Here is a 16,964-nt window from a genome sequence, read left to right as displayed (position 1 = left end):
TCTGCGTGAACCCCAGTGGGCCACGGCCTTCTCAAAGGTGGGGACCCTGTCCCTGTACCCAGCACACATGGTGGGCACTCGGCCTGGGTTTGCAGTGCCTGCTGGGGAGTTCTCCAAGGCAGTTTTATAGCTCAGCTTCAGCACCTTCCTTGGGGCCCAGTCCTGGATTTGAGGCTGCCAGGGGGGTTTGTGGTCAGCTGAGTTGGTACCTGTCCATCCCTTCGTCTCTGTAAGGGGTGACAAGCACTAAGACCTGTTATGTCCCCTGGCTTGCAAGGCCTGAAAGCTCTACACGCTGTCCCCTCGCTCTTGTGACTCTGCTCTTTGCTCTCCTGTCTGCTGGCATAGAGGAGTAGGAGGATATTGACTTAGATTCCTTTTTATGTATTTATTTTTTAAAAAATCAGCTTTGTGGAAATGTAATTCACACACCCTACCATTTACCCATTTAAAGTATACAATGTAAAGTATAAATTTAGTGATTTTTAGTATATTCTCATGTATGTGCAGCTATCACCACAGTCAACTTCAGAGTGCTTTCATCACTCCACAGGGAAATCTGTGCCCTTTACCGGCTAACCCCTCTTTCCCCATCCCCTCTTCCGCCAGCCCCAAGATCTGTCCTGGACATTTTATATAGATGGAATCATACCACATTTGTCCTTTTGTGTCTGGCGTCTTTCATTATATTTTTGGGGTTTTGTTGTTGTTTCTTAAGATATGGTCTCAATCTATCCCTCGGGCGGGAGTGCAGTGGCATGACCATAGCTCACTGCAGCCTTGAACTCCTGGGCTCAAGTGATCCTTCTGCCTCAGCCTCCTGAGTAGCTGGGACTACACACATGCACCACCATGCCTACTTTATTTATTTAGTTAGTAGCGATGAGGTCTCACTATGTTGCCCAAGCTGGTCTCACAGTGCTGGGCTCAAGCGATCCTCCCACCTTGGCCTCCCTTAGGGCTGGGGTTGCAGGTGTGAGCCACCACACCTGGCCAAGAATTGGTATTCCTTAACTGTTCGTAGAATTCAGTAGTGAAGTTATTTGGCCAGGGCTTTTCTTTGTAGATAGTGTTTTGATTACTAATTCAATCTCTTCACTTGTTCTAAGTATTTCAAATTGTCTCTTTCTTGAGACGGTTCTGGTAGTTCATGTCTTTCTACTTGGCTTAGATTTTGCAGGCCTCTCCCTGCTCTTTCAGTCACAGTTGACGTTTATTGAGTTCTTTCTATGTAGCAAGCTTTTGTTGTGCATTAGCTCATTTAGTCTTTACAAAAACTTGATGAGCTAGGTAGTACTATTGTCATCTCCATTTTACAGATGGGGAAGTGGATGCAGGGAGAGGTGAGATAACAGGTCAAGGTCACACTGCTAGGAAATAGGAAATAATTCATTCAGGTTTTGATTCCAGACAGTCCAGCCATGCAGCCCCTGGCCTTGCCGCCTCCCAGCCTTTCTCCAGAGACTCTGAGAGGGGCCTAAGGCCTGACATGAACAAAGGGCTGGGGGAGGTGGGGTCGGAAGGGCCCCAGGAAAAGTGTGTGTAAAGGGCTCTGACTCCCAGTTGGGGAGTTCGGATGTCCCCTCGGGGCTTTCGTCTTCTAACCTCTCTCCCAAGCGCTCAGCCAAAGGGCAGCACAGAGCACCCTACCCTAGGGTGCCGCACCCCAGCTGGCAGGAATTTGGAGCAGTAGATCTGTGCCCAACAGGTCTGTATGAATCACCCAGGCCTCTGCATTTTGCTTTTCTAGAGGAAGAGGCATGGCAATTTGTAAGACAATCACTAGACGGAAATCGGGAGCAACCAGACATAACTCAACATAATTATTTCTGCATAATGACTTCTGCTACTTGATTCTGTCTCGAGCAATGACTGTAATCTCTATCTGTCACTGGGAAGCTGGTGGCCAGGGAGCCCCTGTGGCTTAGAGATAGAGCCAGGAGGAAATTTGCAATTCGAGTTAATGGAGTGTTCCCAAGCAGCCTGGGAGCCAGTGCCTTCGAGGTCTCTGGAATAGCAGACCCCCCTCCTGCTAGGAAGCCTGGTGTCAGAGCTGGCTGGGCCTCCTCTGCGGAGTCCAACCCACCCACTTTGTGGCAGATGGGGAAATTGGAAATGGCAGAGGTCACAGGATGTGCCCAAGGCACAGGCCAACCTGGAACCAGCACTTCCTCTCCACCCTCCCACCATCCAGCATTTCCCCATCAGCTGGCCTGGCTGTCGGTGGGACAGAGGGAAGATACCTCTGTGGAGCCGGTCACTGAGAGTGCTGGCCAGGCAGGGCCGCCCCCAGGAGGCTGGAGGCAGTGGGGACTTTGCAGCCAGATAGTGAGGGACCTCAGTGTGGTGACTGGGTGTGCTTGCTGAGCGTGCGGGCAGATTTGCGCTCACCTGCTCCAGCCGGGGGCATGCAGAGGCCCCTCCTTCCCCAGGAGGGTGCTTACTCACTGCAGTGCATGGCCTCTTAAAAGTCCCCGTTAGGCCGGGCATGGTGGCTCACACCTGTAATCCCAGTACTTAGGGAGGCCAAGGCAGGCAGATGGCTTGAGCCCAGGAATTTGAAACCAGCCTGGAAAATGTAGTAAGATTTCATCTCTACTAAAAATGAAAAAAAAAAAAAAAATAGATTGGGGTGCACCTGTAGTCCCAGTTACTTGGGAGGCTGAGGCTGGAGGATTGCTTGAGCCTGGGAGGTTGAGGCTGCAGTGAGCTTTGATTGTGCCCTCCAGCCTGGGTGACAACCCTGTGTCCCGAAAAACAAATAAACGGAAAAAAAAACCTTTTAATTAACCAGAGCAGCTGAAAAGAACAGAGCATGGGTTTGGGGATTTGTGTTTTGGGTACCCCACCCCCCACTTAGCCGAGTGTGACCTAGGCTGGTGTCCTGGAGTCTTTCTTTCTCCATAAACGGTTGAAAATGAGCTCTTTGCCGCGGCCGGTCGGAGGAGGATGATGCAATGAGGAACTGGTACATTCTGCCGCTGGCTCCATTACTGGATTTCTCCTCATGGAGAGCCCTTGACCCTGTTCAGGTCTTGATTTCTCTGAGTGTCAGAGCAGAGCGCACGGAGCTGCTGGATAAATTGGCTGAGATCATCGATTTGAAAACGCCATGGGAAAATACGGGGCAAGGCGGAGAGCACAGAGGAGCTTTAGGGCAGTGAGCCCGCGCTATGTGATGCTGTAGTGGTGGGTACGCATTGGTACACGTTTGTCAAAGCCCACGGAGTGGCCCACACCAAGAGTGAACCCTAACGTGAGCTGTGGACCTAGGAGGTGATGATGGTCAATGCAGGTCCCTCAGTTGCAAAAAATGACTCACTCTGGCAGGGGATGTGGATTGTGGAAAAGGCTGTGGCCGGGAGTGGTGCAAAGGGTATATGGGAACTTTCTGCTCAATATTTTGGGAAGACCAAAAAATTAAAATCTTTTATTTTATTTTATGTTTTTGAGACAACATTTCACTCTGTCACCCAGGCTGGAGTGCAGTGGTATGATCTCGGCTCACTGCAACCTCTGCCTTCCAGGCCCAGGTGATCTTCCAACCTCAGCCTCCCATGTAGCTGGGACTACAGGCGTGCACCACCACATGCGCTAATTTTTTGTATTTTTAGTAGAGATGGCATTTCGTGATGTTGCCCAGGGTGGTCTCGAACTCCTGGAGTCAAGCAATCCATCTGCCTCAGCTTCCCAGAGTGCTGGGATTACAGGCGTGAACCATGGAGTCCAGCCTAAAATCTATCTTTAAAACACACACACACATGTACACACACACACAACTATCTTAAAAGCATAGTGACCTTGCAGTGAGAATTTCTGGTGGGAAGATGCATGACTTTGTCAGGTCTTGAATTCTAGCAGTGAGTTTACATTCCATAATTGGCCTACAAAATTCTATATTTGGGAAATGGTAGAAATTTAACTCTAAGCAAGATACACCCTATTTCCAATCACATGTGATGCATCTTGGGGGCATTCATTTGTCAACCATTATTTATTGAGCGCCTGCTGCGTCCAGGCTCTGCATGCACAGACATGAAACGGACGATTTCCTGACCTTGTGGGGCTCACAGTCAGTGGGGTGGGTTGGTGGGAGGTGGAAGGAGGGGAGAGGTGCAGCGCCCCCATTACGCAGGAGTGAGGGGAGCCCCGCTGGCACGCAGCACTGTGCTGAGGCTGGGTGTTCTAGGGTGAACAAGCCACTTGGTCTAGTGGGTGTTTGTAAAGCGGGATCATTGCTATGAGGGAGAGAACCTTGTATTGGGAGAAAGTAATTAGGGAGTGTGCGGTAGATACGGAAGAGAAATGGGCTGTCAGGTGAAGCGACTGTCGGGATTCCATCCTGGCTCTGCCCCTTAGAAGACACATGATCTTGCAGGTAATTAGCTCCTATAAGCCTCCATTTTTCCCCATCTCCCAGGGCTGCTGTGTGGATTACATTGGATAATGAGTACAAATGCATAGACAGCCTTTAGCAAGGAGCCTGGTTGTATGGAGCCGTCGGCCTCCACGCTGTGAATACACACAGGTACCAGAGGCTGCAGGTTCACAGAGGAGGGGTCACCAATCCGTGCCTGGGGAGCAGGCAGAGAAGAGGGAGGTGGGCCCGTCCTGAGTTCATGCTACATGAAGAGTGCTTGGAACGCTTGTGCCAGAGCTGGCGGTGAGGGTTGAGGGTGGGAGTGGCTGGGCACCTGGACACTGGCAGTGCAAATTTTCCTTCTCAGTCTCTGGGTGGTTTTGTGAGCTTCTGGCTGAATGTCAGGTGACGCATCCTGACCTTTTCCTGAGCACCTAGTGTGTGCCCTGCGCGGGGCCTAGGAGGCATGCTGGGGGCAATATGGGCCTCAAAGAGGAGGTTGGGTGATGAGGGGCCAACCTAGATATGCCAGTCAAGAAACCGTGGAGGCTAGAGGGATCCTGAAGAGGGCAGGGCACAGCAGTGGGTGCCAGGCCTGGGTGTGCATGATTCCACTGAACCCTCGTAACGGCCCTGGGTGCAGGGTACAGAGTGCTGGGTGAGGACGGAGGCTGTGCATCTGTGATGGCCCCAAGTGACAATGCTGTTGGGATTCGAATGAGTTTGTAGACCACAGAGGTCCCAGCCATGCTTAGTTTCCATGCCAGTTTTGTAGTAACTGGCAACCTCACTCGAAGGGTGGCCAGCATCTCACCTTGGGGCTTCTGTCAGTGTTGTCGTAGGCTTCTCTCCCGCTGGGGTACAGTGGCCTTGAGCATGTGCCCCTGCCCACGGCGGCTGGCGGAGGCCGGGAGCCAGGGGTTTCTGTATTTAGCATGGCACTTGCAAAAGCTGTGATCCCCCAGCAGGCACCACAGAAGCAACCAGAGGGAGGGGCACGGGCTCCGGGCCGGGTCATCACAGCCCATGTGACCTGTCGCTCTTCTCTTCCAGGGGCATGGTCTAGCGGCCCAGTCAGGACACACTCCCCGGAGGTTCTGACCCACTCCCTCTCGGACTCCTCCTGGTCTCTGGTAAGTCACTCCCGGAGGCCAACTGGTCCGGGGCGGGCGAGGACTGAGGATGGAAGTGGGTGACTCCTGCTGTGCCATGGGGTCCTGCCCATGTGTGGGGACTGGACCCAGCTCAGCAGAAAGAGCAGGGAAGACTGAGCATGGGGGGCAGCCCACCTAGCACCCCTAAGACAGGTCAGGAAACTGCGGCTCAGAGATGCAGAGAACCACCCCCACGCCCCGAGGCCCCACAGCCATCTCGGCTCTCGCCCTAAACTGACCAGGTCTTTCTGGGCAAATCGCATGAGCTTTGGTGCTTCTGTTTGGGGATTTGTGGGGGGAATGAGGGGCCCAGAACTTTGAGAAGGACGTGTGGATGAGGGCAAAGTAGGGCGCTGTCATAGTGTCTGGGTGTCATGACCCTGGTCGTCCTGCCAGCTCCGAAGACAGGAAGTCCTGACCGACCGTGTCCCGGGGCTGCCCGCAGGTCTGGAGAGCCCGCCAGCCGTGCTGTGGGGCTGCTCTCCGGCGTTGAGGGTTTGGTTTTGTTTGCAAGCGACGAACCAGGTGTGCGATGCTGGAGAGTGTGTGATTCTCGCTGTGCCTCTTCACAGCCCCTTCCAATCTCGTGCATAGGAAGGTTGATAAAAATGCCCTCTCCAGGGTCAATGCAAGATCAGACCTGGAGTGAAGTGTCCCCATGGTATCTGGTCTGGCAGAACCTGGCTGCCCACAGCTCCTCCTCTCTCTCCCTCCTCCCTGTCATGGTCTTATGACTATTATGGTGACTCTTGTCACTCGACACCCTGCCCCACCTGCTCCCACGTACTGCGAGCATCAGTTGGGGCCATGGATGTGGCAAGGGTCAGCTGTCATAGGCTCCCGGGGGGACACCTGGGGGAGGGACGTTTGGGGACAGAGCCCCATCTGGCCATGCCCAGCCCATGAGAGCCCTCATCCCCGACTTGCATCTGGTGAGTTTGGCAGGGTCCTGTATAAAGACTGAAGTCCTCCAAGTCCTCATACAAAGTCGCTTTCCAAAAGTCTGGAATTTTCTTGGCCCTAGATGCGGGAGATGCTCTTTATAATTTTCATTTTCCCACTCAGAAGGAACCACCTTTGAATGCTCAGCCAGGCTAAAATTTGGACCCGAAACCTGTTAAAGCGTCACTATCTTAATTTCAGTTGTCGTGAGGGGGTTCTGGGCTGTGTGAGGGGTGGAGGGCAGATGCCAGTGGCGGGTTCCATCTGTGGCACTGGTAGATGTGAGTCCCTCAGTCGGTCAGGCCCAGGGCCCAGGGCCCAGGGCCCAGGGCAGAGCCCGGGCATGGCTGCTTTCCCACTGGGCACCAATGCACTCACGTGGTGTTTCCAGGACCAAGTGAGCTCCCCACCCTCTGCCCGTCCCTGCCCTGCCCTCAGATCTGCATCCCATGTGTGGGGTGGGTTTTCCTGCCTTCCTCTTCCTGAGGGAGGGGATTCTCCTTCCGCCTTCTCCTTGCCAGAGTGGCTGCTGGGTTGAGAGGAGACTTCCAGGCTGGGGCCTCAGCCTCAGGGTGCCGGTTAGCCAGTGGTTAGCTGAGAAAAAAGTATTTTTCTCAGAAGAAAATAGACACAACCGCATGTGAAGGGGCCGCTTCCACCCATTCATTCTCCAGCCACCAGCCTTACTGGAGCTGGAAAGTGGGGGAACATCTGGGTCCGTGCTACCTGGATGTCACCTGCATACAAGTGTCCTGGCCCGAGGCCACTGTCAGCACAGCTGCACAGGGGAGGCGCCTGGCCCGGCAGGTCGTGTTGAGGCTGATACCCGTGTCAAGAAGCGGGAGCAGGCGAAGGGATCAGAAGGGGGTGGAGGAGGTGGTCCCAGGTGTCCATTCCCATCCCCAGACCCCTGGGGCATTTCAGTGCATGCACAGCAAATAATATCTCTGCACCGCCACCACCACGAGTTGAGGGACTCTGGGGTCAGAAGGCACTTTCCAGCACATTCACACCGTTGGCCGTGGATGTTGTGGGTCAGGTGGTGGGCAGTGGAAGGGCCTTCCGCTTCTCTCTGCCCCGGTCCTCGGTCGTGTACAGCAGACCTCTCCCTGGGCAGTGGAGAAGCAGCACCTGCATACTAAGGCTCGAGTCTCAGCCTCCCCTACCAGCCTCCCTCTCCACGCCCCCAGACACTCATGCATTCCTTCCCTTGAGGTGGGTTCATGGAGCATGTTCCCTGTGCCAGACAAGCTTCCAGGCTCTGGGCTTCTGATGGAGAATGGGCCAGAGTAAACCTGGCCCCAAGGACTTTGAGCTCCACTCAAAGGGAGACAGACAGTGAACTCAATAAAACAGAAATGAGAGAAAGGATCAAGCTGGAAAGGGGATAAAGAATGAGTGTCGGTTTTGGACAGAGTGCTTGGGGAAGGCTTTCCTGAGATGGGAGCTGACCAAAGGCCTGCAGGAGGCCAGGGACGGGCGTGCTTCTAGCTAAGGAGCAGCTGGTGCAAAGGGCCTGTGGCAGATGTATACCTGTGGCAAGGAGGGGGTGAGCAGGCAGCTCAGCCAGGTCCTGGTGGGTCACACCTGAGGGGCAGGACGCTGGCAACCCCGACCACTGAGGAAGACAGGTGTGAGCAGCATCTCAGCGCAGCCAGAGTCCCACCATACGGCGGCCCTCTGTGTCCCTTAAATAAGGACGCCTCCTCCCAGGCTTAAGAGACCATTGTTGCTCATAGTGATTTGTGTAGCCAACAGTTCTTCTGGAAGAAGTTAGATGAACAGGGCCATGGAGATTTGGGGCCAGAAGAGCAGAACCCCAGGCTTGCCTCCCCTCCGGTGCTGGCCAGGCTGTGGATCCCAGGCGGGCGTCTCAGAGAGCCATCTGAGCGGCTTTTCTGGAAGTGCCCTCCTAGGCGGACACTGGTCATGAGGCAAGGCAGCGGGGAAGGGACAGTCCTCCTGTGTTGTACGTTGAGGGTTATATTTAGGGTGACTTGGGATGACTTGGCAGTATCACTTCCTGTGGTCGTCCCCTCCAGCCCTCAGCCATGGAGAGCAGATCCTGTCTGACAAGCATTGTGGGCAGACACGTGCCTGCACACACGTACACACACACACACATACACACAGACACACACATTGTGGGCAGGCACAACTTAGCATTCTCATCTGCCCTGGAATCAGTGGAGGGCTGGGGACATTGTCCTGGCCCTTCGGCAGGACCACCAGGTGCCTAGTGGGGGAATCCTGGCCGTCAGCGTCCCCAGAGCATTTGCTCCATGTCAGGCTCTGTGTGAGGGGCTGCATCCAGATCCCACAGGAGCAAGATCAGCCTAGGCTCCCCATCTGGTTGGGAGATGCCAGGCGGAGGTGGAAGGAAGGGCGGCTGACCTGCCCGCTAGTCTGCTCAGCCACATGGGCAGCCAGAGCCGAGGCTGCACAAGGACGCTCCCCTGACCTTGCTGCCTGTTGGCCCCAGGTCTCCAGGCCAGGTCCGAGCCAGCCAGGCTCCTCCCCACCCAGTCACTGGCCTCTCTAGGTGGAGTCCACAGTGATCTTTTCTCCCCTTCCTGAGGCATCCAGCACCACCCCAGGCACAGGACCTGGTGTTTCTGGGACAGCCCAGATTACACATTTTCTCTCAGTTACCCCCTAGAATATTCTTGGACTTCTCAGACCCCATGTGCAAATTTTTAGCTTAGAAGTAATCACTGGGATCATAGACGATGTTTAGCAAATATCTGTTCTTTTGGATGTTCCTCGGCCCCCAGAGGGTCTCTGGGAAACTGGCTCTTTTGCTGAGGCTAGAGACTATCTGGGTTAGAATGTGTCTAATGGGGCTGTCGGAGGATGCACAGACAGTGCCCCGGGGGCTGAAGATCCACTGTTCCGAGGCCGGATCTGCAGAGGATTTGGAGGTTGTTTGGAAGGAGCCCCTAGATCAGCCGGACCTTCTCTCTCCCTCCCTCTTTGACTTCCTTCCTGCCTCTTGTCAAACAATTACTGTGTACTTCCTGTGTTCCAGGCGCTGTGCTAATAATTGGTTATGGGATTATTCCTAGCCACACCCTGGGTAAATGGAACCCAGCTCTCTGTCCTTGGGAAAGGGTCAGGAGAGAACTGGGACCCAGCCGGGAAGCTGGAGGCTTGAGGCTGCTGGTCCATGTTGGAATGCTGCCTCCCTCTGCCATCCAGCACCCAAGCCCAGCGCCAGGCTCAGAGTAGGAACTGAACCTTTGTTGTTATTGTTGTTGTTGTTGTTGTTGTTGTTGTTGTTGTTGTTTGAGACAGTCTCGCTCTGTCACGCAGGCTGGAGTGCACTGGCGCAATCTCGGCTCACTGCAACCTTCCACCTCCCGCGTTCAAGCGATTCTTTGCCTCAGCCTCCCGAGTAGCTGGGATTATAGGCGTCCACGACCACGCCTGGCTAATTTTTGTATTTTGAGTAGAGACGGGGTTTCACCATCTTGGCCAGGCTGGTCTTGAACTCCTGACCTCAGGTGATCCGTCCACCTCTGCCCCCCAAAGTGCTGGGATTACAGGCATGAGCCACTGCGCCCGGCCAGGAACTGAACCTTGGTAGGAGAAGGAAAGAAGGAGTTCCTGTCTTGCCTTCCCAACCAGACTGGAAGCGCTCTGAGGGCGTTTTACCCTTCGGTGTCTCCCCAGTGCTTAGCACTGTAGCCTGAACCTAAGAGGTGTTCCGTGAGTGCGTGTTGATTACACTTCGTGTGTATGGGTGAGTGCATTGCCACAACTCTCCCTGCAGAATCTGTGGCCTCTGGTGCTGTGATTTAAAGACTAAAGACAGCAAAGAGTAGCTTTTATGAGCTGCCCCCACTCCTGATTATAAACACAGTGTCTATGAGTCAGATGCCTGGGTGATCATGGATAAGTCACTTGCCAACAGTTAACTCCAGACTGTAGCTGCTGGGGCCACCGAGGGCAGCTGGAACATCACCTTTCCTGTGCCTAGTGTTTCAGCCGGGCTGATGCCATTTTATTAAGAATGACTTACTGTTTTTATTGCTTCCCAGAGGTATTAAACATGAATCAAATAATACATGTGACGATTCACTGGAGGTTCCCTTCCAAATTTAAGAGAGAATTAAAGAAAAAGTTTTTGACGGGTGTGCTGGTGTGGACACCAGGCAGGCACCTGGGAGCCCTCCCACCTTGAGCTCAGCTGTGGGCAGCAAGGCAGAGGGTGGACCTTGCCCTGCAGACAGAGCCATGCAGACTGCGCAAAACCCCAGGGAGGACACGTGTCTCACAAACACCTCTTCAGTCTAACATTTACAATGGTATTGCTTACAAATGGTTTCCACCCAAGATACCTTACAATGTGGTCAAACCCCATTCATTTGGGACACATGAATTCAACATTTGGAAATAGTTCCTTTGGGGCTCATGAACTGAGAGTTTAGTCATTTCTCAAGCAGGGACCTGGCAGAAATGTAGCTTTTTACCATCTACTAAGACAGGAGTGAGGCAGCTGGGTCTGCTGAACAATGTCCAGGGAGAGGGACACCAGTCGTGGCTCAGTGAGCAGCTCCTCAGGTGCTCTGGAAGCCTCCTCTGGGGAGGGACTCAAAGAAGTTTTCTATTTATGTGTTTTTCTTTATTTTTAAATTTTTTTCTCGAGGATGTTTTTTAGAGCTAGCTCATACCTCAGGGGCCACACTGTCCAACCGCATATTGGACCCTGATGAGGAAAGAGAGCCGTCAGGGTGTGTGACTTAGCCGCCACCACCCAGGCCTCCAGCTCCGTTCTGCAGTTGAAAATGATGCCCTCATAACAAAGAGTTATTTGTGTGTGTGTGTGACGGAGTCTTGCTCTGTCACCCAGGCTGGAGTGCAGTGGCGTGATCTTGTCTCGCTGCAACCTCCGCCTCCCGGGTTCAAGTGAGTCTCCTGCCTCAGCCTCCCGAGTAGCTGGGATTACAGGTGCCCACCATCATGCCCAGCTAATTTTTGTATTTTTAGTAGTGACGGAGTTTCACCATGTTGGCCAGGCTGGTCTTGAACTCCTGACCTCAGGTGATCCGCACACCTTAGCCTCCCAAAGTGCTGGGATTACAGACATGAGCCACCAAGTCCGGCCAACAAAGAGTTCTTACCCGTTCATTTCAAACGCCCACTCTTTCCAGTCCTTACCTGATCAAGAATTCAGAGGCAATTTTTCAGGTATTTTTTTGATTCGGACTTTACAAATTTGAACTACCATTCAAGTAATTGGTCTGAATTCCTAGGTTTTGATGGTATTTTTCTCTTCCTTCTCCTGGCTGCCTCTCCTCCCCACACTCTGTATTTGTTAATCTACCCATTTGTTCCATATTCTGTTTGTTCTTTATTGCTCCATAATGTTCTCTATCATTTGTCCATTTATTACCCATGAAGGTACATGGAGAGGTACCAGCCCAGAGGTTTGTAGCAGGGACAACTTTTTTTTGCTGATGGTTGTCTCCCCAAAAGTTTGGACCTGCGTGTCATTGACACCTGCATACTTTGAAAGCACCCCAGGATGAAGTCTGGGACTGGAACGAGCTCCCACCTCAGCCAGACTCTGGCCTCCTCCCCAGCTATGTCCCCCCCGAGCCCTTCTCCAGCCATGCCCTTTTGCCTCCCAGCACACTGTGGATTCCTCCTGGAATGCCCCTCACCCTGTCTGCTGGGTGAGTGTTTTCCCAGCCCCGCAGAGCTTACGTATCAGCCCCCGTGCTCCGGGTAAGTCTGGGACTATCTCCTACATTGTCTGCCAAATCCTGCAGAAAGCCCGGCCTGTGCTGGTCAGCAGGATGCTGTGTTCCCTGTTAAACAGACCCAAAGCAGTCAGCAGCCACAGACCTCCCCGGAGATGAGAGAAGGGACCTCATGCCCTGAGGCAGCCCCCGCCTCACTCCCACGCCCAGCAGGCGCTGAGCAGCCCCCAGATCCTGGGCCCCTTTGCTGTCCCAGGGCTGGGCCGTTCTTGCATCTTGGACCGAGTGGGCTCTGCCCTGCTGTGGCATGCTGGGCTTCTTCTGTCCTTTTTCTTTATTTTCTCTTTGAAGAACAGGAGTTGGAATTTCGCTCACCCTGCCCCAGCTGGATGTGTCTGGGCCACTATGATCCCAGGCTCTCTGCCCGCCTGGGTCTCGGGACCAGGTTTTAATGCCGCTGCTTGGGGTATGCCGAGCGAGAAGGGCCTGCCAGGCAGTGCAGAGATTCCACCGAGCCCAGGCCGCAGCCCCCTCCTCCCGCCAGGCTGTGCTCAGTGTCAGGAATCGGCTCCCAAGGTTGCCGTCTTTCTTGTAAAGCTGCGCCAATACCCCAGGCACCTGACTGGTGCTTTCCAACTGGCACTCCTTTTTATAGACCCCGTTCCCTTTATCCTCACAGCTACTCAGTAGAACCTGCAGGCAGGGACCCTTATTCCCATTTTACAGTCAAGGAAAATGAGGCCCAGAGAAGTTGAGACAGCCAGGACCCTATGGCTGGAGACAAGGCAAGCTGGGCAGAGCCCCCAGCAGGGCCCCTGGGTCTGCGGGCTGCTTCCAGCAGCACCCCTCATATATACACCCCCATCCTGGCTGCAGGCCCCCAAAGCTGGCATTCTGGTGCCATTTTACAGAGGAGCAAACAGGCTGGGTCTGGAGCGTTGACACTGGCAACTCTAGCCCAGCCTGGCCTGACTCCAGGACGTGGCTCCGGGACCCTGGAAGAGCTGCCTGTCCCTCCACGGCCCCTCCAGGGGGTGCTGCGTGCGGGCTGCTGGCAGGGCAGGCTGAGGCACTCGACAGCAGACTTGGCCCCATAGTCTCAGTTTTGCCCCTGCTAGGGTGAGACGTGGTTCCCTGGGGAACAGCTGTTGCTCGCCTCCTGGCCCGGAACATCAGGGTGGAATTTGCAGATGGGATTCTGCCATCTGACATGTGGATCTTCCCACCCAGGCATGGGTCAGTGCTTGAGTCATTCTGCAGCTGGCACAAAGAGCCAGGAAGTACGCGCTCCAAGACGCCTGGGGGCTGGCATACCAAATCACCAGGCGTCATCAGCACAGCCAAGCCAGGGTGGGGGCCTCGGGCAGGGAGCAGCGCCCCGCCAGCTCTGGCTGACTACATGAAGGGTCACATCTAGAGGGACTGACGAAGGAGCGTCTAAAGCCTCAGGATATCCAGCCTGCTGTGCCCTCTTACATTTTCTCCCACAGAGCAGTTAGCTTGCGGTATGTGCCAAGTGCCTGCGAATGGGAAGTTGGGCGATTCACATGGTTGTTTCAACTTTTGAGCTTTTATTGTGTGATTGAACAGTAATAGAATTATTCTCAGTGTTCTATGGAGCGTTGCCGGGTAGTGGGGAGGTGGGCACGCTGAGCCTCTACTGTTTCTCCCCTTCACCCCTCCTTGTTGTCATCAACGTGCGTTCTCCTACAGTCATGCTCCGCACTAATTCCTTCAGTCATTCCTTCCAGCATTACTGAAACTGCAGTCCTTTGTGGCGTGTGGGGACTCCTCGTCGTGCGGGGCTTGAGTGCCACAGGACTCAGTGCTCGCTGCCCCCATTCCCTGGCACACACTGTTTCCTTTGTCTGTCCCACCTGGAGAACTCCTGGAACCTTTAAGCCCTGGCTCAGCCCTCAGCTCTGTCCCATCCCAGCTGACCTCTGTGCCCTGCACCCGAGCTCCTGGGCCCGCATTAAGTCTCTTAATGCCCATCACCGCTGTTTCATGGGCATGTGTGGGGGGAGTCACTTCAAGGAGCCCCAGGAAGGGTCTCTGTGTCTCATCCATCCATGTGTGCCTACACCCAGCATGGAACAGGACTCGGGAACCACTGAGGTGTGGGTGCGGGAACCAGTTCAGAGACCCCACTCCCACTGCATCCTGGTTTCTGGGGTCTGTCACTGAAAGCCCCAAATTCACCTCTTCAAAGCGAGATGCTGGGTGGGGGCAGAGGAAGTCCCAGGCTCTGTGGCCAGTACTCCACACCCAGATTCCCACCAGGCTCGCTCCAGCTTGGCCCTGGCACGGCTCTGCTCCCCGCCTGGCATCCGGCACCCTCCACCGCTGTAGAAACATGGAACTGTCACAGGGACAGACGTACGTGGGTCGGGGGTTGCTTTCAGAAAGTCTGTGGCCTCATTTTGGTCGTGCCTTTGAGCTTCCTTTTCCTGCTGAGTTAGGGTTCTGGATGGAATGGGAGCATTCTCTTGGGCGTTTCTCTTTTCTTGTCTCTCCGTGCTCTCCCCAGAGGCTCATGTATGTCTGCTTCACGCACCTCCCTTTCTCTGCTGCGGAGGCAGCTCAAAGAGCTCCTCCCCAAAGACTCAAGCTGGAGTGATGTTGGTTCTGTGATGATGCCACACGGGTCCAGAGAATGATCTTGCTGGAGAGTAACAGGAAGTCCCCCATCCTGTCCCCCACCCCCCTGGCTGAGGACCATAGAACTGGGATGTGTTCACCTGGGAAGGAGTTTGGCACCAGGTTGGTGAATGGAACCCCCAAGTCTGGCATGCCCCCAAAGCTCTACTCTGCTGCAGCTGTTTCCATGCCAGAAAATGGAGATTTCCAGAATACCCAGTCTGAATGTGCCGTCTGGAGCTTCAAATCTGAGCAGAGCACCTGACCATACTAAACGCTGACCTTCCTCCAGCCACTCCTAAAACTGGAAGAGTCACAGAAGGTTAGAGCAAGAGGATCCTAGAAAAAGAACCACTCACTCATTCCTTTGTTCATTTGCTCAGGCACTATGCTAGGCCCTTGGAATACACAACCATTCATTCAAACATATTGGCTGAATTGTGTGCCAAGCCCTGTTTTGGGCCCTGTGGGGGTACAGTGGTGAACAAAAGGAGGCAGACAGTCAAGAGATTTTGTAAATATAGTGCCAGGTGGCAGGAAATGCTGGGAAAGGGGTGAGGGTGAGGGACCAGAGGGTGAGGGTGGATGCTCTTTGAGGTGGGGCCTTGGAGGAGGTTTCCCCATGACTGTTGAGCAAGGTCATGAACTTGGAGGGAGTGAGCCTGGCAGACATTGAGGGGAAGGAAGAGCAGACAGGTGGAGGGAACTGCAGGTGCGAAGGCCCTGAGGCTGGAACACGCTGAGCAGCTTCTCCAACTGGGACAAATGAAGGATTCTCCTTCCTCCAGGAGCTCCCAGTCTAATGAAGGAAAAAGACAAGTAAGTGATGTGTCCAAAGTTGAGTTCATACTAGAAAAATGCTGTTGGAATTCAAAGGGAAGAGCAGTTGTAGGGACTGGGAAAGGCATGCCTGAGGAGTGGCCTTTGCATTGGGCTTTGGTGAATGAGTAGGGGTTGGCTCGGTGGCTGAGGCGAGCGTGCCACACGGGTGAACTCATATCTGCAGAGGCACAAGGAGTGCAGGGACAGCCACCCACACATTCCTCTTTCTGTCACAGTAGCAGTTTCTGCAAGGGAAAGTACATCTCTTGGGGATTCCCTTTTCATTTCTCCACCTCTTCCTTCTCGCCAGCTTAATTTAGGGCATTTCGGCCTTGAGAGGGTGGAAAAGAAGGAGGGATGGGTGGAGGGAGGGGATTTCTATGCCCTGCTGGGTCTCTCTCTCTCTCTCTCTCTTCTTGTATGTTATGTTTTTCTTGTAAGGCTTTGAGGAATTGTGAGGAGTTTAAGAGGCTGGGGATGGGTAAGAAGTCAGGAAGGTTTCAGTTGGATTTCTCAACAACAGATCATTGGCCTGGAGCCCATCCAGTGGGCAAAACACCGTGATGCAACAGCTTTCAGGAAGGCCTCCAGAAACGAGCTGTAGGTCAGTGGGTTGGGTTTAGGTGCAGGCACACCCTGGAACTGTCACTCTAGAGGTGTTACTGACCTCCTCTTTCCCCAGAGCTGACTCAGCAGGCTTGGCTCTTCCAGCTCCAAAGAGAAGAGGAACCTCTTCCTTCTGCAGCCCCTCCCCACCAGCCTCACTCCTTAGCTGGGGTCAGACCTGGGGTCCGCATTGCAGCTGGCCTCTGCCAGCGTTCTCAGGCTAGCTCTCTCTGCTGAGAAGAGAACCGTGTGGGACTCACAGGTAACTGTGAAATACGAACACCATGATCTTTCATTCAAGGGCACTAACGAGTGAATAAATAAAGGATACCACAGGATGCTAATGAGCTTGAAGAGTCCCTGTTTGGTGGCCCCAGATCCAGGGTCCCTGGTATCACCCAGTGAATGCTGCTTCTACCCAGCACTGCCCATGGGAAATATAGTAGGAGACACATACCTATGTGATTGTAACTTTTTCTATAGCCACACTGAAAAGTAAAAAAGATGAAATTTGAAACTTGTTTGATTTAACCCATTAGATCCCAAATGGTATCATTTACCATTTCACATGTAATCAAGAAAGAAAAAGGATTAATGAGATATTTTGTCATTTTTTTTCCCACATGAAGTCGTCAAAATCCAGCGTGTATTTTACACTAGGGGCACATATATGAGTTCAGACTGGCGACCGTTTATGTGCTCATTAGCCACGTGTGGCTGGTGGTGACCGTAGTG

General features: G+C 53.7%; 1 protein-coding gene across 1 annotated transcript in view; it reads left to right on the top strand.

Annotated features, from left to right (window-relative positions):
* The window catches only part of HPCAL1 (hippocalcin like 1), a 123,094-nt gene that overhangs the window by 88,493 nt on the left and 17,637 nt on the right, over positions 1-16,964 (top strand). The window contains exon 2 of the mRNA NM_001260988.1: positions 5,414-5,493. The gene's annotated coding sequence lies outside the window, so the exon portion shown is untranslated. The remainder of the gene's footprint in view (positions 1-5,413; positions 5,494-16,964) is intronic.

This window comes from Macaca mulatta, chromosome 13 (assembly GCF_049350105.2).
Source record: "Macaca mulatta isolate MMU2019108-1 chromosome 13, T2T-MMU8v2.0, whole genome shotgun sequence".
In the NCBI taxonomy this organism is placed as follows: Eukaryota; Metazoa; Chordata; class Mammalia; order Primates; family Cercopithecidae; genus Macaca; species Macaca mulatta.
The sequence above is the reverse complement of the archived record's forward strand: the minus strand, read 5'-3'. Positions and strand labels throughout refer to the sequence as shown.